This window comes from Podarcis gaigeae, assembly GCF_964106915.1.
Source record: "Podarcis gaigeae genome assembly, chromosome: 2".
Taxonomy (NCBI): domain Eukaryota; kingdom Metazoa; phylum Chordata; class Lepidosauria; order Squamata; family Lacertidae; genus Podarcis; species Podarcis gaigeae.
The window spans coordinates 107,596,809-107,620,513 of NC_139679.1; the positions used below are offsets into that span (position 1 = coordinate 107,596,809).

General features: G+C 48.0%; 1 protein-coding gene across 1 annotated transcript in view; it reads right to left on the reverse strand.

Moving 5' to 3' along the window:
• PLXNB1 (plexin B1) overlaps nt 1-23,402 on the reverse strand; it is a 152,642-nt gene extending 129,240 nt beyond the window's left edge. Inside the window, exon 1 of the mRNA XM_083722203.1 lies at nt 22,882-23,402. The gene's annotated coding sequence lies outside the window, so the exon portion shown is untranslated. The remainder of the gene's footprint in view (nt 1-22,881) is intronic.
• Between the last annotated feature and the right edge of the window lie 303 nt (nt 23,403-23,705).

The following is a 23,705-nucleotide window of genomic DNA, read 5'->3' on the forward strand; positions in this document are numbered from 1 at the left end:
AACCTCTCCATTCTGAAGGAAATCAGCCCTGAGTGCTCACTGGAAGGACAGATCGTGAAGCTGAGGCTCCAGTACTTTGGCCACCTCATGAGAAGAGAAGACTCCCTGGAAAAGACCCTGATGTTGGGAAAGATGGAGGGCACAAGGAGAAGGGGACGAGAGAGGACGAGATGGTGGGACAGTGTTCTCGAAGCTACAAGCATGAGTTTGACCAAACTGTGGGAGGCAGTGGAAGACAGGAGTGCCTGGCGTGCTCTGGCCCATGGGGTCACGAAGAGTCGGACACAACTAAACACCAACAAAAATACATAACCAGCTTGACTTTTTTTAAAAACAACAACTCTTTGAGGAATGAGCACTCCTGTACGTGAGATGGCAGGGCACTAGCAGGGAAATGCTAGTTAGCCATGTCCAGATGACCTGTTCAACAAATATTTGTCCCGATTTATTTTTGCAAAGAGATTAGATGATGATGCTTATATAATGAGCATTCATCCTTTTTTGTTTGTGGGTTTAATACCCCTTGCCATCAAGCGTCAACCCACACTTTTCAATGCATTTTTCCCCCAACCCACCTTATCCCCCAAAGTCAATTCTTTTCAGGGAAGAAGGGGTTTGTTTCACGAGAGCTTCAAATCAGGTTCTAATGTGCAGCTGGAATTTGGTGATCTTCTTACTGTTTGAACTGTGCGTCTGCGATAAAAGGGATAGAGTTCTGGGCCAGTCACTGTCTCTCTTCACAGGGTTGCTGTTGGTGGGGAAAACTGGATATGAGCTCCCTGGAAGAAGGGATATATATTGTGCTCATGTCATCCCATGCTCCCAATCGATTCTCCACCATTCTGTCGTTTTTTCCCCTTTCCACATCGCCTGACTTGCACCTGTTATTTTCTGATGCCTATCATCTTATCCACACACACAACGTAACATTTTTCTCCATGGGATATTGTGCATGCTGTTGCCATGTCTGTTTTGTTTGTGCTGCAGTAAACATTCAAAAATCCTAGGGTTCGGGTCAAACTGAGGAAGGGGCTTGGATATAAAAGAGGGCAAAATTGCCTTTCTCATTTTTGCATGTTAGGGGTAAATTTATGGCCGGGGGAGCAGAATTAATTGGCACATGAATGCTCTGAAAGTTCCTATGCTGCTGCTGTTATTTAACACTGACACAAACGCCTAAAACTTGGTAAGTGCTGCACATACATTAAAAATATATGAGTTGTGGCCTCAAACCTCAAAAGTTCCTTCCACCACAACTTTCTTCCTCTTTAAGGTGCCACATGGGTCTTAGTTAAAACATTTTAGGATATTTGAAAAAGAGAAGGATAACTGAGAGACCGGAGGTAATGCTGTGTGCGTTTGAGGCTGGCCAACATCTCTGTTTCTTGTCCTAAAAAGAAAATTATATAACATATTTTACCAAAAAATATATATGCATGGATATTAAAGATTCATAGCACTGCTGGAGATATGTGGCAAGTCAAAGCCCTGGCAGAAGAGGCAGCAAAGCTTTGTTTGTGCTGGAGAACTTGCACCTTCTCTAGGAAATCCGGGTGACACGAGCAGTTTCCTTTTGCTGGGAAGCAAGCATCTTTGGGTGGTCTTGTGGATCTTTGTAAAAACAGGCCACAAGCTACTCTAATGGACTGCAGGTTTGCAATGATCTGTCTTATAAAAAACCTTTGCCTTGCACTTAAGGGGAGCAAACAGCCATGCAGAAAATAAAAACACTTGCGGGAAGTGTTACAAAACATGGTTCACCATGCAACAAGGGGGGCGGGGGGGATGGAGAGGAGGGCAGCAAGAACCCATCTGAGCAGCTCTGAAGGGAATAAAGGTAAAGGGACCTCTGGCCATTAGGTCCAGCCGTGGCTGACTCTGGAGTTGTGGCGCTCATCTCGCTTTATTGGCCCAGGGAGCGGGCGTACAGCTTCCGGGTCATGTGCCAGCATGACTAAGCCGCTTCTGGCGAACCAGAGCAGCGCACAGAAACGCCGTTTACCTTCCCGCTGGAACGGTACCTATTTATCTACTTGCACTTTGATGTGCTTTCAAACTGCTAGGTTGGCAGGAGCAGGAGGGAATAGAGCTCTCTTAACTGCTCTCAGCTCCCTTGAGAAAAAAAACTACATTTCCTAGGATTCTTTGGGGGAGGCGGGGGATGAAGAATCCATGACTGTTCAATAGGTATTATAGCACTGTGGTGGTCATGGGGCCCTGAACTTCATTACTGTAATGCCACTGTAATGCAGAACGCCACGCCAGAGATGCATGCCCCTCACTGGCAAACTCCTTAGGCCCAAGGTGCCCCCCACACAGTTCCCAAGGGCCTGGCTGGCCACTTCCTGGCCGGTACTTCGTGGGTTAACATGAACATTCCTCTCTCCTTCTGACCTGAGCGGTGCAGCTTGAGTCCAGGCTATTCTTTGCGCTCTTGATAAAAGCATGTGAAAGCTGAAGGCCTCACACATTCCTCCATTCAGGGCTTGGCTGCCTGCCTGTAAACTGTCACTCCCTGGCACCCAGGCCTGAGAGGGAGAAAACTGCAGGGAACGCAAGCCAAACTCCCACCCAGGGCCAGCTGCGCTTAAAACGGCACCCTCCCCATCTTTCCCCACCAGGGAGATCAGATCCCTTCTTCCGGCAAGTGGAATAATAATAATAATAATAATAATACCACTCCATTTTGGCTCCAGTCAGCATCTTTCCCCAGAAGCCGCCCCCTGTCCCCAAACCTGTGCAAAAGAGAGCACCTTACCCATCCCTCAGGAACAACTCAGAACAAGCCCCACTAATAGCAGGGTTGTGCCCTGTTTACGTAAAACTTTTGAGAAAGGCGGGAGACAGGACTGTGTAAGAAGGTTCCTTGGGGTGCCGTGACATTTAATTACCCAGGCCCCACCTGTCCCAGGCCCACAGCCTGGCATGGCTGCAGTTACAACAAGAATATGTTTAACAGCACATTGTGCTTATATCGCGAGGGGATCTTTGCATCCCCGGGGAGCCTTTCGTTCGTTAAAGAAACAACAACCCAGAACTAAATTAAAACCAGCAACGCCACCAAACCCGACTCAGCAGTGGCCCAAGTAATGCTTTAAAACCACCACCACCATCATTTTAAAAAAACAACACAACAACCACCACCCCCCAAAGCACCTTATTTTTCTTTTCCTAACTTTCTATTTAAAAAGACAGCTACGTAAAGGAGCATGTTTTTTAAAAATAAAGCAATCCCGTGCTAGTGACAATGAAGGTATTTTTAAATATTATAAAAACGAAAAAGCCTCAGCAATCTGGAAATGGGTGATGGGCCAGCAAAGGAGGCTCACTTCACCAGTCGGATTTGCAGCTGTAAACTTGAGGGCTGAGGGCTGTTTGAAATTCTGCACCCTGCGTTTCTTAACATCAAAATTTTGCATTAAGACGACAGAGAGGGAGAGAGGGAGGATTGGACAAGTACAGGCACACATTAAAGGCAAAGCCAAGAAAGGAGGAGGGATTAGAAAGAATAGTTACAGGAGCTTTAAGAATCACAAACACAGGGCATATGTATATACCCAAAATGATCTGGCATTCGCAATCAGTCACAAATGAGGATTGGTCACATAAGCTTTCCATGGGTGGTCATTTTGCTTTGTTCTTAAATTCACTTTCTGCCACTTTTTATGTTTTTGATTGTTCTTTAGCTATTTTTTTTATTATACTCTGTACATCGCCTTGGGCCATAAGATAGCGACAGCAGCTCTGAACTGGCCAGGTGGCCCTTGGAAGACCATCTGTTGTCACAGGTATCCCTCCTGCCCTTAGTTTTTTACACTAAATGCAGCAGCAGCAGACCTTGCTGCTAACATATCTCTACAATCAGTGGGTGAGGCAGGTGTTTCCATTCAGCCCATTTTATGCATTAAGGCTTCCTTCCAGCCTCGGAAGTGCCCGGTGTATACCTCTGAAGTCGCACTCAAGCGAAACCCCACCTGACAGCCCAAGCTGACAAGGCGCCGGCTGCTCTGGTTAGAAATCAAGAGGCGTCAGGAGCTGAAACAATGCAGGGACGGTTTTAAGGATGGAAACGCCTTGCATGGTGAAGGGCCCTTAAGAAGCCAAAGGAAATGCCATTTCTGATGTGAGACATTACAGCTTCGGGCCGCCTCTGGACGTCACAATAAAACATATCTGAAGAAGTGTGCATGCACATGAAAGCTCATACCAGTAACTCACTTAGTTGGTCTCTAAGGTGCTACTGGAATTTTTTTATTTTGTTTCGACTACGGCAGAATGACACGGCTACCTACCTGTAACTAGAACAATAAAACATGTTTTTTTCTTCTTGCACGGTTTGGGGAACCTTTTTCCTGGGGGACCTTCTGGGGTCTGGATGTAGTGATGGGTAGGGCCATAGGCATAAGCGGAAAGAGGGATGGGTGCGAATTTTACCTCGCAGGAGGCTACATTCCAGCCACACCAAAGTCAGAGGTTTCTACATGCACACATTTCCATCCATCCAAGCAAGCAAGCAAAAGGGTGTTCTCATCATTCAAGGACATGTCCCGACCCAGGAAAAAGTACAAAAGGAGGGCATGATGCAGGGGTGTGGCCTATGGAGAGTCTGATAAGAGAGGCCTAGGCTGGGATGCAGGTCTGAAGTTCCCCACTCTTGGGTTATTTTAGTGGGAATGAGCCTGTGCATGTTTCAGGCTCACACAATCCCCATTCTCCTCGCCCTGCATGGCCGTGAGTTCAGAAGCTTTCACTACCATTTTCGATAACTACAGTTTAGTTACAGTGGTACCTCGGGTTACATACGCTTCAGGTTACAGACGCTTCAGGTTACAGACTCCGCTAACCCAGAAACAGTACCTCGGGTTAAGAACTTTGCTTCAGGATGAGAACAGAAATCGTGCTCCGTCGGCGCGGCAGCAGCAGGAGGCCCCATTAGCTAAAGTGGTGCTTCAGGTTAAATACAGTTTCAGGTTAAGAACTGACCTCAGGAACAAATTAAGTACTTAACCCGAGGTACCACTGTAATTAGGGGTGCTAGGGGAGAGATCATTTGAGCACGTCAACAACAAATCTTTATTACGGTCATAGACCAGCATAAGGAGGGAGGGGTACAATCGTTTAAAACCATTTAAAATCTAAACAAAAACAAAAACCACGCTTTGCTTTGCTTTGCTTTTAAAAACTAAAGGGAGTTAAAACAGAGTATATATAAAAAAGTCCATAAGAATCCAAAAGAAGCTAAGAAAGTCTAAAAGAAGGGTTAGGAACATCAGACAAGAGTGAAAGAGCGCAAAAGGCTAGTACAGTGGTACCTCTGGTTACGTACTTAATTCGTTCCAGAGGTCCATTCTTAACCTGAAGCACCACTTTAGCTAATGGGGCCTTCGGCTGTCACCGCACCACCACCATGGCGCGATTTCTGTTCTCATCTTGAAGCAAAGTTCTTAACCCGAGGCATTATTTCCAGGTTAGCAGAGTCTGTAACCTGAAGTGTATGTAACCTGAAGCGTATGTAACCCAAGGTACCACAGCTATCAGTCTACAGAGCACTCAAATCCGAGAGCTCATTATCGAGCACATCATCATTCCTAACACTACTTTAAAAAATACAGAAGTGGTCAAACATTAGTAAAATGTAACACTGAACCCAAAGCGTACATTGATTTTTCACTACTCTATCTCGGCTTCTAACTTTATTGACTCAAGTACCAAACGTGCTTCTTTATATTCTTCAGCTTCTTCCAACTCTTTTCCATTTTCTAATAGCTGGGCAAGATCTGCACGTGCAGCTTCTAATCTGCGTTGGCAATCAGGAATCATCATTCGAAATTCTTGCAAGATCTCAATCTGTTTTTTAATTGCATAATTTTCAGAACCTTCAGCTTTCATTTTCTCAAATCTTCTCTTCTTGCCGTTTTGCTTCTTTTTCATACATAACCTTTTCTTTTGCCAAGCGCTTCACTAAGCCCGTTTCGTACCTCCGGTGGGAGACACATTGTGCTCCTTCTGGGGTAGTTTGCTCACCTTTTGTCCACACCTTGCCCCTCAGCTCTCACCTGTGGCTCATAGAAGCTGTCAGCATGCGACAGTGGCCGCGCCCCAGTAATAGCTTCAACCGGTGAGGGTAGCCAATATGGGTCTCAAACCCTCAATGAATGGACTTCCCCTGTATGCAAAGACAGGCACCGGGGGATTAAGCGGACGGGACCAAAAGTGGGTCGAACGCTCAAGAAGGCATTTTCTGCGCATGCTGCAGAGGGAAGTAAGGGGCAGGTGGGGCTTGCCAACCTGGGAAGGTAGCCCATCTAGAAAAAGGAAAACTCTTATCCTATGATGCCATGAGGGATATATTTGGGAGGAGAAAAGGCTAAGGAGTAAAGCCTACATGAATCTGGAGTGGTTCTCCGTACGACGGTTGGATGAGCAACTCCCGCAGCTAAGCTGGTGTCAAACATATGACCACAAACTTGACATGAGCCAACAGTGTGACGCGGCAGCTAAAAAAGCCAATGCAATTCTGGGCTGCATCAATAGGAGTATAGCATCTAGATCAAGGGAAGTAATAGTGCCACTGTATTCTGCTCTGGTCAGACCTCACCTGGAGTACTGTGTCCAGTTCTGGGCACCACAGTTCAAGAAGGACACTGACAAACTGGAACGTGTCCAGAGGAGGGCAACCAAAATGGGCAAAGGCCTGGAAACGATGCCTTATGAGGAACGGCTAAGGGAGCTGGGCATGTTTAGCCTGGAGAAGAGGAGGTTAAGGGGTGATATGATAGCCATGTTCAAATATATAAAAGGATGTCACATAGAGGAGGGAGAAAGGTTGCTTTCTGCTGCTCCAGAGAAGCGGACACGGAGCAATGGATCCAAACTACAACAAAGAAGATTCCACCTAAACATTAGGAAGAACTTCCTGACAGTAAGAGCTGGAATTTGCTGCCAAGGAGTGTGGTGGAGACTCCTTCTTTGGAGGTTTTTAAGCAGAGGCTTGACAACCATATGTCAGGAGTGCTCTGATGGTGTTTCCTGCTTGGCAGGGGGTTGGACTCAATGGCCCTTGTGGTCTCTTCCAACTCTATGATTCTATGATTCTATGATACTGCTCTGCTTGGACCACATCAGCGAGGCCGAGAGAGGTGTGGGTGTCTTGTCATCTGGCCCCAGGTTGGTCACTTCGGTGCTGCTAACACAGAGGTCCAACTTCACCTCCAGAGACTAACTCCATTGTCTCTTGAGACAAACGGTTGCCAATAGCCCAAACCACGATTAATCTTAACTGGAGTTGGTTGAATCGAGCAATCTTTATACAGTGGTACCTCTGGTTGCGAAAGGGATCCGTTATGGAGGCCCGATCACAACATGAAAGGAACGCAACCCGCAGTGGTGTGTCTGCGCACACGTGGGTTGCGATTCGCCGCTTCTACGCATGCGTGTGAAGTCATTTTGCACGTCTGCGCATGCGCGAGCGGTGAAACCCGGAAGTAACCCTTTCCAGTACTTCCGGGTCGCCGCGGGACGTAACCTGAAAGAACGTAACACGAAGTGGACATAACATGAGGTATGACTGTACAGTGGTACCTCGGGTTACAGACGCTTCAGGTTACAGACTCCGCTAACCCAGAAATAGTACCTCGGGTTAAGAACTTTGCTTCAGGATGAGAATAGAAATCATGCAGCAGCGGCGACAGGAGGCCCCATTAGCTAAAGTGGTACCTCAGGTTAAGAACGGTTTCAGGTTAAGAACGGACCTCCAGAACGAATTAAGTTCTTAACCCGAGGTACCACTGTAACCCAATTTGAAGCTGGCTCACGTCCAACAAAGCACACTTCAGATTAACCATAGCGTAGGGTTCGGACAGCACCGTGAGCGGTGATTTATGTGAAAAGGATAGAAAGGCTTCCAATGTTCCCTTTGCAGTGGAGAGGGGAGTCACCAGTCAAAGGCTCACATAGGTTTGTTCCCATCACAATCCTGCCCTCATGCAGATGACGACCAAACACAGCCAACTGAGGCTAAGCACAGCTTACAGTCTAGAGCAGGGGTCAGTAACCTTTTTCAGCTGTAGGCCGGTCCATCATCCCTCAGACCATGTGGTTGGCTGGACTATATGGGGGGGGGGAATGAATGAATTCCTATGCCCCACAAATAACCCAGAGATGCATTTTAAATAAAAGCACATATCCTACTCATGTAAAAACACCAAGCACACCCCACAAATAATTCAGAGATGAATTTTAAATAAAAGGACACATTCTACTCATGTAAAAACACGCTGATTCCCGGACCGTCTGCCGGCCGGATTGAGAAGGCAATTGGGCCGCATCCAGCCCCCGGGCCTTAGGCTGCCTACCCCTGGCCAGGGCTTATACAAGATGCCTAGGGTTCAAAAACCCTGCTCAGCTATCAAGCTAACTAGACATAGCCTATATTGCAGGGTTACCGTGAGGCCAAACAAGGCAGGGAAGAACTTTGCATGCTACCACAAACTCCTTGGAGGAAGGGTGGGTAATATATGGCATGAATGTTTTTTAAAAAGGCCAAATTCACCATCTACTAGTGGTTACGAAATTGCACTACTACTACTAGCAGCAGCAGATAACTACGGCTGATTAGAGACTGATTGCCCAATTTCAGAATCTCAGAAATAAGGTTGTTGTTTTTTTTTATCTACTTGGTTACACTTACATTTTACGGCACTTCAGTAAGCTCACAGAAGCTTACCTGGGGCTCTCCGCTGCCATCTCCCATCCAGGTCGAGCTAAAACTTGCTCAGCTTTAACAAGGTAGCAGCATCAGTACCCTCAAACCATTATCCTGCTTCAGCTTTTCTCCTCCAGGCCCCCAAGGCACCAATCTCCCGCATGATGCATCCTGCGTTATTTTGCTTTCCGCCCCAGCAACCTCTCCTCTCACATTAACATGGGTGCATGTGCCAAAGCGACTAGGCCGTGGCTGTAAATGCCTCCAATTGCCGGAATCAGATGACGAGCCGCTGCTCCTGGCAGGTGGGAAAACTATGTTCTGTGTCCTCTTTCCCTCCTCACGAGCAGAATTTCTGCCTGCTATTTGAGCATGGGGCACAGAAGCGATAAAGGTAAACGGATCCCTGACCATTAGGGCCAGTCGTGACCAACTCTGGGGTTGCGGCACTCATCTTGCTTTATTGGCCGAGGGAGCCGGCGTACAGCTTCCGGGTCATGTGGCCAGCATGACTAAGCCACTTCTGGAAAAACCAGAGCAGCCCACGGAAACACCATTTACCTTCCCACCAGAGTGGTACCTATTTATCTACTTGCACTTTGACGTGCTTTCAAACTGCTAGGTTGGCAGGAGCAGGGACCGAGCAACGGGAGCTCACCCCGTCGCGTGGATTCGAACCGCCGACCTTCTGATTGGCAAGTCCTAGGCTCTGTGGCTTAACCCATAGCGCCACCCGTGTCCTGATAAGTGTTCCTATTTGGCTTTAAAGGAAAATGAAATGCTGGCACACAAGCATGCTCCACAACAACAGTTTGGATTAAGGCCACACTCATGCCATACATTTGAAGCTGCTTTTAAAAAGTCGTGGCTTCAGTTCAGCTGCTGTTTGTTAAGGGTGCTTGGAGTTGCAAGGAGACCCCTCACAGAGCTACAATTCCCAGAGTGACTGAACCCTCAATTCCTCTTCACAGGGAACTCTGGGAATTGTAGTTCTGCCAGGGGAATAAGAGCCTTCCTATCAACAATCAGCACCCTAAATAAACTACACTTCCCATAATTCTCTGGGAAAAGCCATGATTGCTTAAAGTGGTATCACAGCACTTTAAATGTTTGCTGTGAATGTGGCCTTAGGGAAGACAGTACTACCAAGGTCTCTTAGTTTAAGTGTGAACAGGGAGGTTCGTCTGACGCCTTCCTTACATATCTTTAGGCACCAGGCAAAAAAACCCCGTTCCTCTGCTACCAGGCCTTTGGCTGATTAATATTCTACAGCTTTTTAAATGTGTTTGTGGCAGAGGGGGTTATTGCTTCGCTGATTCTGTTTTAACTACAGTGGTACCTCGGTTCTCAAACGTAATCCATTCAGGAAGACTGTTCGACTTCCGAAACGTTCAAAAACCAAGGCGCAAAGGGCTGGCTGCAAGTTCAATTGGAAAAATTGAAAAACACACAACGGAAGCCGTTCGACTTCTGAAGCGCGTTTGAAAACGGAAGCAAAACTTCCAGGTTTGCGGCGTTCGAAAACCGAAACGTTTGGCTTCCGAGACACTCGAAAACGAGGCTCCACTGTATTTATTTGTGCTTTTATTGGACCAGAGCTCCCATCAACCCCAGCCACTATGGCCAATGGTCAAGGATGATGGGCGTTGTAGTCCAACAACATTTGGAGGACCACAGGTTCCTCATCCCTGGAGCACCAGATGCTGAGAGGAAACTACGGGGGGTTTCAGGCTGGTTGCTATCAGAGGCAGAGTGCTGGGTTTGATGGCCCATTGCAACAAGTATGAGGGATCTTCCTCAGGAGTCTTTCCAAGGCCCAAGCCTTTCGCAGAAGCAACTTAAGGCACTTCGACGGGCTGCCCTTTGGTGTCGAGGGCAGCTTTTAGCACTGCATTTTAAAATCTGTTTTATTGCATTTTAAGGTGCTGGTTTTACGTCTTTCAAAATATATATTCACCCACCAGAGCCTGAGGAAATGGGCAGGTTTACAAGAAAACACTTGAGAATCACTTGAGCCTCTTTGAAGACTACTTGGAAACTACAACTGCTTCAGAACAGCAGCCAGGTTGTTAACTGGGTCCTGCCATTCTGAACATTTTTCAACAGTGTTAAAAGTTCTTGACTGGCTTCCAGTTTGTTTTCTAGTCACAATTCAAAGAGCTTATTGACCTGCTGTATGGATAATGGCACAAGAGGAAGGAATTAGCACGCCTGAGGAACTCCAGGCTTCGCGAAAGGATAGGGGCGAAAGTGGGGGAATGGAATGGAGTGTCCTCCAAAAGGGCATGGCTGGCTTAAACAAGGGAACTCCATGCTGCATTTGGCTGCAGGTCTCACTGATAAAGCTCTAAATGACCTGGGATCATAATACCCAAATTACTGAGGTTTCTGGGTGGACCACTTTTGGTGCCCATGAGGTTCAGCTGGCCCTTACCCAGATGCCAAACAAGAGGTGGGAATTACTTTTGAGTAAACATTCACAGGGTTGTGCTGTATAAGTACTTTGCTTTAGCTAGGCTAGCTGAAAAATCTATGAGAGCTTTCCCCTCCACAAGACATTTAAAATTGGAATATGAATGCACGTTTTATCTGACCTTGAGTTTGTGTTTTATTCTTTTAATTGTCTCATCTTTCAGCTCTGGCATGAAAGACACCTTGAACTTTTCAAGTCACAGAATTCTAAGTACACAAGCCCATCGAGGAAAGGAGAGTCTGTAAATCTGCGTCTTGTTACCAAGTGTGCGCTGTGGGATCATCATCATATTTGTTACTCACCCTTGACCATAAGGTACCAGGGTGAATTATATCTATATATTAAAAAATGCAATACAACACAATAAAACAAATAAAATAACTCTACCCCAAAACACCATATAGTATACGTGTCAAATAAGGTCCTTTTTAAAGGCTACATCAACTCCAAGTTGAAGAAAACATAGCTTTTTTGTAGTGCATACTCATGAAAATCGTTGATGAGAGGTATTTGACTTTGCTAACTCGATAGGAACCAGAGCCCCAGGGGAAGCCATTTGTAACAGTATGTATTGAGCTCTAAAATCTGCCATAGTAAAAGCAGGAACAGGAAGGTGTCAGAGTCGAGGAGAGGAGAGAACAGTTGTCCGGGTATAGGGCCAGCCCTATCATTATGCAAACTGAGGCGGATGCCTCAGGGGGAGAAATTGGGCTGTCATTAAAAGAGGCACCAATTTATTATTGTCGTAAAGAGGTGGAGAGGCACTTGTGGGACTGTGCCACAAAAAGGGGGGGAAACAACTTGATGGGCCGTTGGCACTAGGCACCATGACAAGAGAGGAAAGGGGAGGGCACTATGATGAGGGAGACCATTTGCTCCTCTACCTCAAGCAGCAAAATGTCTTGGACCAGCCCTGACACTGTGACTGCTTTGTCTGAAACTTCCTTAATAAAATATATCACAGTAAATTGGAAATTACCGCTTTTGGTTACACTAACAGTGTCACATGAAACACCATCTCTAGTTAAGGAGCAGGGCTGATGAACAATGGTCAATAGCGGGGGGTTATGGACTTGTAGTCCAACATCATAGAAGACCAAAGTAGGGCAGTCTTAAGCATATGCGGCGCCGGGGTGCAAAAATCTGCCCGGCGGCCCCCCCCCGCAGATTGCCCAGAGTTGTTGACATTTTTAGGGGGGGGAACCCCAAAGTTGCTTAGCTTTTTAAAGGAAAGGTTCCCCAGAGTTGTCGACCTTTTTTTAGGGAGCTGACACCATGCTTATCTCAGCTCAGGAAAAGAAAACAGGAAACATAAGGAGCCTAACGCAACAAACCAGCCCAAGGCGTCGAGCCCAGGCACGCAGGAGGGTGGAGCCAGCCGGCCGCCTCATCACCTTGCTGGCTAGCTTGCCCCCGAACTCGTGGCGCAGAGCCGACCACAGCAGAAAAGCGCTCCAACCAACAGGCGGGCTCTTCCCCAGACTCCAACTCTCGGGCCCCGGACTCTCAGCCGGACGCCCCAGAGAGCCCGGGACCCGGGTGCCCCGCACCCCTGGCTCCTATGGTAAAGATGACCCTGGACCAAAGGTAAGCCACCCCCAAGGCTCCCGGATAGGAGTACTACTCTGAAAGGCCCAAAGGAAACATCATATGCTCATTGTTGTTCAATGCAGACTTAACATTACAAACTTAAACCACCGTTAAAGTCTTATTGTTATTCCTTGACAAAAGGAAGTTGGGGAAATGTGAAGATTTGTGAGGGACAATACAGTGGTACCTCTGGTAACGAACTTAATTTGTTCCGGAGGTCCATTCTTAACCTGAAACCGTTCTTAACCTGAGGTACCACTTTCGCTAATGGGGCCTCCCACTGCCACCGCCATGCAATTTCTGTTCTAATCCTGAAGCAAAGTTCTTTACCCGAGGTACTATTTCTGGGTTAGCGGAGGTTGTAACCCAAGGTGTTTGTAACCCAAGATACCACTGTATGTCTCTCCCATATCAGTCTCTACAACCGCAGAATGCGCTGTAACCCTTCAATGGTTTGACTTCCCGATCAAAGGCACACTCATTCATTGTCTTCTGAGACAGACAGATGCCAACAAGTTGGACTAGGTATAAGGTATCTTCCTAAGATAACAAATAACCTTTATGCCTTCTTCATTTGCCTTTTCAGTCTAGTTCCTACCTGCCCCCACACAGGGGCCAACTAAACCTTCCATCCATCTTTCCAACCTGGACTTTCTGTGCTCCATCTTTCTCCTAGTCTGGCTCCAGAATATGCCACCCCGGGCATTGTTAGAGAACTAAGAGAGTGAAAGAAGGGGGGACTCTGGTCAGAGCCAAAATGAGCAGTAGAAAGGACCCTGCAAAGATTTCCATGCCAGCACATTCTCCCAGGAGATTAACAGTGTGCTATGGGGAAAAGGGGAGGGCGATCTTTAACAAAGCTGTTTCCCAAATGAGATTTTACAAAACTACAACAGATGTAGAGGGAAGGAAGAGGGGGACTGGTAAATTATTAACCTGTTTGGCTAATTTGCAGATGGAGAGAGAGAACGCACGTACGTTTGTGCAGCAGCGCATTACAACTTAATACAGATTTCTCGCAAAACACAGAAACTAATTTTACTGATCAAGTCCACGCTGGCAACAAGAAATTGCTGCAAATGCAGATAACACACCTTCATCAGGGAGACCCCTTGCGAGCATTCGGGAGCTGAGAAAGAGGAAACATTCCCAGATCTTCTGCATGCATTATCTGTACTGGAGATCAAATATAAAGTATTTGGCTTCTTTGACACACTTCCGTCACCTGGAACTAGCAGCTCCCACAAACACCTTACTGTGATTCATTTTGTCACTTGTGCCAGAAGCTTGTGGCTGATGTAGAAAAATGAGAGGGAGCCAGAGCAGAGGCTTAAGGAGATAAAGGATGATAGCTACGGGATAAGAGTGATGAATTTAGCAAGGATATTACAAACTGTGCAACAGAACGCCTCCCATCACGTCTCTGGCTACTGCAGACTAGCAGGTGCTTTCCATCTGCTGCCTTCTGTGATTCCTTTCCCTGTCCTGTGATTCGGGCACATCAGAAACTTAGGTAAAGGTAAAGGGACCCCTGACTGTTCGGTCCAGTCGCGGACAATGCTGGAGTTGCGGCGCTCATCTCGTTTTACTGGCCGAGGGAGCTGGCGTACAGTCATGTGGCCAGCATGACTAAGCCGCTTCTGGCGAACCAGAGCAGTGCAAGGAAACGCCGTTTACCTTCCCGCCAGAGCGGTACCTATTTATCTACTTGCACTTTGAAGTGCTTTCGAACTGCTAGATGGGCAGGAGCTGGGACTGAACAACGGGAGTTCACCCAGTCGCGGGGATTCGAACCGCCAACCTTCTGATCAGCAAGCCCAAGAGGCTCAGTGGTTTAGACACCCGCCACCCGCGTCCCTATCAGAAACTTAAGCAAGCCTTAATCTCTGCATGTGCAGGTACTTCCTTGCTTGCCACTGGAAATCCTTCACCCTCAGTGTGAGGATTGTTGGCATATTTGAATGTCATACCAATGGCATTCAATCAGAAATACTGCTGGCTGTCAGAGAGCTATTTCGGCCATAATGAGATCATCTTGTGAGTTTCAGGTGGGAGATGAACAGAGGTCCCATTGTCAGTCTTTCCTAAAAAGCACCAGAATGAACATAGGAACCTGTCAGTGTCAGATGCTTGGTCCGTCTAGGTTGTTTTTGTCCACACTGATTGGCAGTGGCCCTCTAGGGTCTCAGACACTCGTCTTCCACAGGCAAAGTATGTGAAGCTCCTCCCCAAGATATCACAGTATTGTGGACTTTTCATAGAAGTGGAAGGGACCACGAGGGTCATCTAGTCCAACCCCCTGCAATGCAGGAACCTGTTCCCCAACACGGGGCTCGAACTCACAACCCTGAGATTAAGAGTCTCATGCTCTACTGCCTGAGCTATCCCACAGCATCAGTTGGGAGCACACCCTAACTATTTTAATGCTCCCATGAATTAAAGATAAAGTTAAAGGTACCCCTAACTTTAGGTCCAGTCGCAGACGACTCTGGGGTTGTGCGCTCATCTCGCTCTATAGGCCGAGGGAGCCGGCGTTTGTCTGCAGACAGCTTCCGGGTCATGTGGTTAGCATGACTAAGCTGCTTCTGGCGAACCAGAGCAGCGCACGGAAACACCGTTTACCTTTCCGCCGGAGCAGTACCTATTTATCTACTTGCACTTTGACGTGCTTTCGAACTGCTAGGTTGGCAGGAGCTGGGACCGAGCAACGGGAGCTCACCCCGTCGCGGGGATTCGAACCACCGAACTTCTGATTGGCAAGTCCTAGGTTCTGTGGTTTAACCCACAGCGCCACCTGCATCAACCTCCCATGAATTATTCATGGCCAAAATGGCCCATTCATGGGCTGAGGGGGGCTTTTCCTCGCCTCATCCATTTCAGACAATAAATAAATAAACACCCCCACCTCACTGCCTGCTTTATGATGAGTGAACAAGGCACACAGGTAAGCAAAATACAAGTGGGTGCCCCATCACATTTGCCTCAACCCACCGTCGAGGTCTAACTTCCTCAATGGTGTTTCTGAACTTTCAGCTTTCCCCTCTATTTAGACCAGTGGTTCTCAAACCATTTTTCCTCTGGGCCACACTTTCAGAACAAAACTTTGCTCGCTGAATTAGTTATTGATAAGAAATACATTGGAAAACACAAAGAAGCAACTCCTAGCCGTGCTTGATTTACAACACAGAACACAACTACCGGTACTTTGTATTATTATCATGGGACTCCTAGAAAAGTATAAAACAACACAGCTACATGAGAACATGAATCATTCCCAAAATATAATTATAAACGAGTCTCTTAAATATGAAGCACGTATACAAACTCCATGAGAGGTGTGCGTTTGCTCTTGCCGGGTAATCTCATTTATGTGAGGCCTAATTTGAGACAAACTCTCATCTTCTCACACAAAGAAGCCTTTCTCTTTTCTGATCTTTGTTCACAACAATATGTTGTCGAGAACCATAGCAGAATAGCCAATATTCTTGAAGAGAGGCTTGGATACTGTTTCTGGTTGTATATCCCTCCCCCCAAAAAATTATTTTGATACTATACTATGCTGTACTCTATTTACAATGCACTGGCATATTTAAATGTTTCTTTAATTGTCCATGAATCTTTCCGCGACACTTGCCACACCCTTTGAGAACCACTGCAAACTTCCCACACAAACTTGCCATGTGCTTTACTTTTCTGCAAGGCCATTTGTACACCTTGAAAGCAACGCAGAACTTTTAACAATACAGATAGCTGCTGCAAGTACCTGCCGTGTGTTTGGGTAGCCTACAGCCTGCATCAAACGCATTCAAGGCCACCCAATGATGCAAAGGGAAACTGGCCTGGGTTTCCTGCAGAAGGTGAAAGTTCTCCGGCAAAAGCAAGGCTTTGCTGTTTCCAGTGCCAGGGCTCCAGAAGTGCCATGAATCTTTAATGTCCATGCTTTTTTTAAAAAAAGATGTTATATAATTTTCTTTTTAGGATGACAACCAGAGATGTCGGCCTTGAATGCACGCACCAATACCTCCAGTCTCTCAGCTACCCTTTTTCTCCAAGTATCCCAAAACGTTTAAACTAAGACCCCTGCAGCACCTTAAAGAGGAACAAATTTACGGAGGAATAAACCTTTGTGGGTGGCGCTGGTGGGTTAAACCACAGAGCCTAGGACTTGCTAATCAGGTCAGCGGTTCGAATCCCCGTGATGGGGTGAGCTCCCGTTGCTCAGTCCCTGCTCCTGCCAACCTAGCAGTTCGAAAGCACGTCAAAGTGCAAGTAGATAAATAGGTACCACCCTGGCGGGAAGGTAAACGGCGTTTCCATGCGCTGCTCTGGTTCTCCAGAAGCAGCTTAGTCATGCTGGCCACATGACCCGGAAGCTGTACACCGGCTCCCTCGGACAATAAAGAGAGATGAGCGCCACAACCCCAGTCTCAGCCATGACTGGACCTATTAGTCAGGGGTCCCTTTACCTTTAAACCTTTGTGGATTCATGCGCTAGTAAACCACCCATGCGGGCTCATCATGCATGTGTCTTCCGGCTTTCACCTTTTTAACCTCAACTTTGGAAACAATTCTTCTCTCTACCTCTCTACTATGGATGCATTGTATACCCCACAGCTCATGACCCTCCTGTTGTCGCTGGACTCCAACTCCCATCAGACCCAGTCAGCATGGCCAATGGTCAGGCATGATGAGAATTGTAGTCCAGCAACATGCACAGTCCCCCTCTCAGCCTGTCAGTAAGAACAGGTTGACAGTGGAACCAATAGAGGGGAAAGTGTTCTCCCTTGCTGGAAATCTTCAAACGGATGCTGAACCATCATGTGCTCAAAAGTTTTGCACTGGCTGCCCATACGTTACTGGGCCAGGTTCAAGGTTCCTGGGTCAATTTACAAGGCTCTTAACAATTTGGGCCAGGGATACCTCAAGGACTGCCTGATCCTTTATATCCCTGCCCTGATCACTGAGGTCTTCAAGGGAGTAACACTGTTAACGGTCCCCCATTGCTTGGATGCACCGGAGTCGTGCTCTCAGTATTGTGGGCCCCACTTTACGGAACTCTTTCCAGCTAAGGTCAGACAGGTTCCCTCCCTACTGAACTTCCAGTGGCTATTATTATTATTATTATTATTATTATTATTATTACTATTCCAGCAAGCGTTTTAACGGATTGTTTTATTTTATTTTTGTATTGTGTCTTTGTAAACTGCTACTGTAGTTAAAGTGGCGTATAAATTGTTTAAATAAATGAATAAATCACAAGCATGCATAAGCCAACAATTGGGTGTTCCCTGATCACACTACAGAGTAAAAGGTAAAAGGACCCCGGATGGTTAAGTCCAGTCAAAGGCGCTCATCTCGCTTTTCAGGCTGAGGGAGGCGGCGTTTGTCCACAGATAGCTTTCTGGTCATGTGGCCAGCATGACTAAACTGCTTCTAGTGCAACGGGACACCGTGATGGATAATAATAATAATAATTTACTATTTATACCCCGCCCATCTGGCTGGGTTTTCCCAGCCACTCTGGGTGGCTCCAAACAGAATTAAAAGCACAATAAAACACCAAACATTAAAAACCTCCCTAAACAGGGCTGCCTTCAGATGTCTTCTAAAAGTCAGACAGTTGTTTATTTCCTTGACATCTGATGGGAGGGCGTTCCACAACGTGGGCGCCACTACCGAGAAGGCCTCAGTGCACGGAAACACTGTTTACCTTCCCGCCATAACGGTACCTATTTATCTACTTGCACTGGTGTGCTTTCGAACTGCTTGGTTGGCAGGAACTGGGATAGAGCAACAGGAGCTCAGCCCGTTGCAGGGATTCGAACCGCCGACTTCCACCGATCAGAAAGCCCAAGAGGCTCAGTGGTTTAGACCACAGAGTCACAGTGAAGGACTGTTGAGAAGCTGGACAGATGGAGGCATGGGGCATCCATAACCTTCAATGTCCATGCTGCACATCAGATTATGAAGGCTCTTGCTTAGAAAAACCTGGTCTTGTTCCTTGCTGCAAGAGACTAACATGGCAACCCTCTGCGACTGCAAACATACGCTGGGAGACCACAGCACCAAATATAGTCTTCCAAAGCATTCATTTGTACACATGGTTATATTGGGGCTCTCTTCTTCTCACACCCACGCACCCGGTGACTTAGCCTCTGCTGAACAAATGAAACGAGATCTCGGCACCACCCACTTGACCCCAGTAAATCAAAGAGCCGGCAGCCAGCAGCAGAGTTGCCAGATGTCCTTCATTTAAAGGAATGTCCCTTCCTCTCCCCCAAGTCAACCCGGCACAGCGTCCCATGGAAGTGGTCCATTATTTCTGGACTTTTGACCCAGCAGCATTGTCAGCTTGATTGGAAATGCAGCTAAGTGGCTTGGGGCGCAGATGCCCCCAAGGCCCGCAACAGACGATGGGGCGACAATAGGATTTGGCCTAAAAGAAAAGGCAGTGGCTTAACAAAGCACCAAGCCCAGTCTCTGCCTGGAGGAGAGGGAGCCAGGGCCTCCCCCCCTCCTCCCCAAATCTTCAGGGACTCTTCCCATTTCTCTCCAGCGCAGGGGGTGACATCTGCTGGCAAACAGTCACACCACAATGTGCAACATTTGCTCCTCTGCAGGCAGCCCAAGGTGATGAAAGTAGCCGTCTGCCACAGCTGTTAGTGAAGAGAGTCTTGAGGCTCCTCCTCCTCTCTTTTGATTTGCATCTGACACACTTGCAAAGGAAATCTTCTGGCAACCCACCCACAGCGCAGGCTGGGGCTAATAACGCTGTCCTTCCCAAAGCACGAATTCCCTCTCTCAGGGTCAGCCACAGCAAAGTTTGGCAACTTTTCCAAAGAAACGCAATTATTTTGTACTATGAGTCCACAGCTAGTAATATTTATTGTCAGGGTAGATTCCCAAGTCTACATTGCTACAGGAGGAGGACTGGTCCTTTGGGGGAAGAATTGGTGTTTTTTTTAAAAAAGGGGGAGGGTCTCACATCTCAGGTTTTCTGTACTACAGTGGTACCTCTGGTTACGTACTTAATTTGTTCCAGAGGTCCGTTCTTAACCTGAAACTGTTTTTAACCTGAGGTACCACTTTAGCTAATGGGGCCTGCCGCTGCGCTGCCAGAGCACGATTTCTGTTCTCATCCTGAAGCAAAGTTCTTAACCTGAGGCACTATTTCTGGGTTAGCAGAGTCTGTAACCTGAAGCGTATGTAACCTGAAGCGTATGTAACCTGAGGTACCACTGTATTCAGTAGCTAGAGGGCCTGTGGGAAAGGCAAAATGCCACTAGCTGTTCTCACTAACTCTCCCAGCAAGGGGATACTTGGTTTTCTTAACCCCCCACCCTGAAAACAAGCCCAGTTATTCCAAACTGAAAGGAAAACGTTCCCAAACGAAATGTCGTATTGACAGATTACATCCCCACTGGGTGCACTAATGTCCTTTACAGGGAAATCCCAACCGCGTCTAGCCCAGAAGTTCTGCTGGATTCAGATGGGAGGAAGGGCTGTTGCTGAGTAGCAGAGCTTCTGCCCTGTCAGCAGAAAGTCCCAGGTTCGGCCTCCAGGAACTCGCAGGTTCAATCCCCAGAGTGGGACTGTCCAGCGTCCAAAATGCTGGGGAGCTACTGCCATTTGTGTAGTGACAACACTGAGCTAAACTGGCCACTGGACTGACTCAGCAGAAGGCAGCTTCCTATGTTCCAGTGGGGTTTACTCCCAGGTTAAGTGGCGCTTGCAGTCTCAGTTCCGACCCAACCGGGGTCAGGGGAAAGTAGGACCCTGCCTGCTTTTACCACTATCTTATCTTTTTTAAAAATAATATTTTTATTGGGTTTTCTGCAAGCGTAACAAACATCACAAATAAACAAAAGAGAACAAACACTACAACAACAAACTTAAAAATAAAGTCACTTTGTTATTCTGACATCTGATGAATGAACACAAAGGCTATGCTCTGTCAGAGGCTGCATGATGCAGAATTCCAGTTGTTGGGAATCACAGGTGAGCAGTGCTGCTGTGCTAATGTCCTGCTTGGAGGTTTTCCACAGGCATCTGGCTGGCCACTGTGAAAACACGATGCTGGACTAGATGGGCCACACTGGCCTGAATCAACAGGGCTTGTCTTGTGACCTTATGGCTTGAGCTTTGCATGGACCAAACTACACATGATGCTAACACTCAGCTTGGCACTGCAAGTGTCCTTCCCTATTTTTAGCCATAAATATCTGCCTCTGGGGGGACCTGATCCAGCCTGGGACCACAGCCTGCAGGAGTCAGGGGTTTAACCCAAGCCACAATCCTGACACTCCCCCAAAAAAAAATATCCAGAAGGGGAGATCCTCTGTGTGAATTATAAACTCTGTTAATAAATGAATCTGTCTTAAATGAACAACTTCTAACATGCTCACAAAGCACACACAGGCTTGATTCTGAATTAATTGCCATGTAATAACTACCGTTTGCCCAGGAAACTGTACATAAATTTTTTACTACCTCATTAACATGCACAGAGGGGGAGAGAGGGTGAATCATCCCATTCGCCTCTTTGATTGGGGTGAGCACAAAAGGATGGTCAAATGGGGAACTAAACCCAACAATTAAGTGATTTTAAGCAAGTGGTTGTTGGGGTTTTTTTACTCAGAAACCGCCAACTGCAGACAAAGTTCTTGCACACCATCAAATCTGGGCACGCTTAGCCTAAAAGTTGGGAGGTGAGAGTGCAAACTGAGATCTTCTTTACTTGTACTGAACATCTCCGTGAATATTGTTGCTTAACAGATCACAAGAAGGATGTGTGTAATAATGTACACAGGCAGGGACACTCCCTGTTCCAAACACAGAGCAAAAATCGCTGGAACCTTTGCAGGGATATCGTCAGTCTCCCCTTCAACGGGACTTTCCCTCCCTAAAGTCCTTCAACCTCTCCCCCTAAGCATGCACATGGGCAAAAAAGTACATCAGCTATTCTGTTCCCCCTCCCCATTGCGCGCCCCCCAACTTCCCATAATATAGGCAGGTTTCAGAGAGGAGCATGGGGCTCTCCCCACATCCACCCCACTTCTCCCTCCTTCTGGTAAGCAGGTTTCATGTTTCTTCCTGAGCTCCCAGTGGGACAAACAAGCACCTCCATCTGAACAAAGGAGGCAGAGGGGGGTGGGACCAAGTCCAGCCCTCCAGTGCTCGGAGGGGAAGGGTCTCTGCTGCTGCCACTGCTGGATGGCTCTCCTTCCCCCCCCCCTTCCTCCTCCTCCAGACAAATGGGACAGGGAGATGGGGGCCACTCTAGAGGGCTATGATGGCTGAAACCGAGAGATTCCCAAGGAACACTGCTGGTCTCTTTGGAGGGAAAAGTCCAGCCAAACCCATCTTCCCTTGGCAAGGCTTAAAAGTGGCAGAAATGCGCCCTTATTCCCACACACACACACCCCTCTTGCTAGGCTGCCGGGGTGGGGCTGCAAGCGAAATGGGGGAGGCAGGCAAGCGGGCAGGCAAGAATAAAAGGGTCATTCTGGAAGGCCGGAGGCTCTCCTTGTAAACACACCTCGCTCTCCCGAGGACGCAGCGGCCGGCCAACTCACACACAGACACACACAGATGTGTATACAAGCGCTCCTCAGTGCCCGGCGAGGGAGGCGATGCCGGCCTCCCATCCCACCCCCCAAACCAGATCGGAGGCCTCCTAAATAAGTTCCAAGGGACCCGGCCAAAGAAGCCGCCCAAACCCGATGCCCTTTTGCGCGGCGTGGAAAAGTTCCATTCAAAAGCCGCGTGCGCCGCCTCGATTGCGCCGGGAAAGGGAAGGGAAGGGAGGGTAGGGGGAATGAATGGGCGCCGGAGGGGAAAACTTGGGAAGACGAGGTGCAGAAAATGAGAACGGGGGGGGGGGGAGAGACGGGGGGGAGGGTTCTGCGCGATCCCCCTTTCCACCATTCTCAATGCAAAAAATATTAAGCACACATACCACAAAAAGCCCACTTTCCCTTCTTTTCTTTTCTTTTTTGCTGCTGCTGCTCCCAGCCCGGGCATAAGCCACCAGGTCTTGGAGGGAGCGTGCAAACAAAAGAGAACGCAAATTTAGCCGGGGGTGGGTGGGGAAAAAAACAAGCGAGCAACTCACCCAAAATGCCATCTCCGGCGAAACTGCACCGGGGAGGAGGCGGAAGAGAGCAGGGGTGCTGGATCAAGGCGTCTTCTCCCTTCTTGCTCCAGGACAATAATAAGGGACGTGAAAGCAGTTAAGTAGCAGAGCCTCTTCCGCGCACAGCACTCTTACGCACCAGCTGCAGCCGCCAGGGTCCCCCGTCACCTTCGCGCTGGGTGTGTGTGGTGTGTGTATGTGGGGGGAATTCCAACTCCCGGGATCGTGCCTGTGTCAACAAGCCCCCACGCCTATCCCTCCTCTTCCTTGGCTGCGCGGAAAAGGCACGGTTCCTCCAGGGACCGGGGCGCCCCAATCGATCCGTCGAGTTTCCTTGCAAGAGAGCGCGGCGCGCACACTCACACGCGCACAAAAACCCGGGAGGGCGACGCGGCTGCTGCTGCTGCTGTGTGCGCAAAAGTAGTTCTGCGGCCGGCCCGCCGCTAAGCAAACAAGGAGGCAAGGCGAGGGAGCCCCTGCTGAGAGCGAGCGGCTACTGCAAAGAAAAAAAGAGGAGAGAGAGTGAGTGAATGAAGGGCGGACAAAAGCCAAGCCAAGCCCCCAGAGCTGCTCCTTCTCTCTAACCCCCACAACTCCGCCTGGAATGGTACACAGCGCTGAACCCAAGTGGGGAGATCCCTTTGGCAACATAAGGCGGACCCAGGAGACCACCGCGCTGCCTGGGACTTTAGTAATCCCCGGGCCATAGAAAGGGTAAGACAGGAGCGCATGGGTTCGCCCCGCTCTCCAGCCAAGCCAGGCTTAGGAGTTTTGTTCGTAGGTGAGTTTAAGAGGCCCCTTCA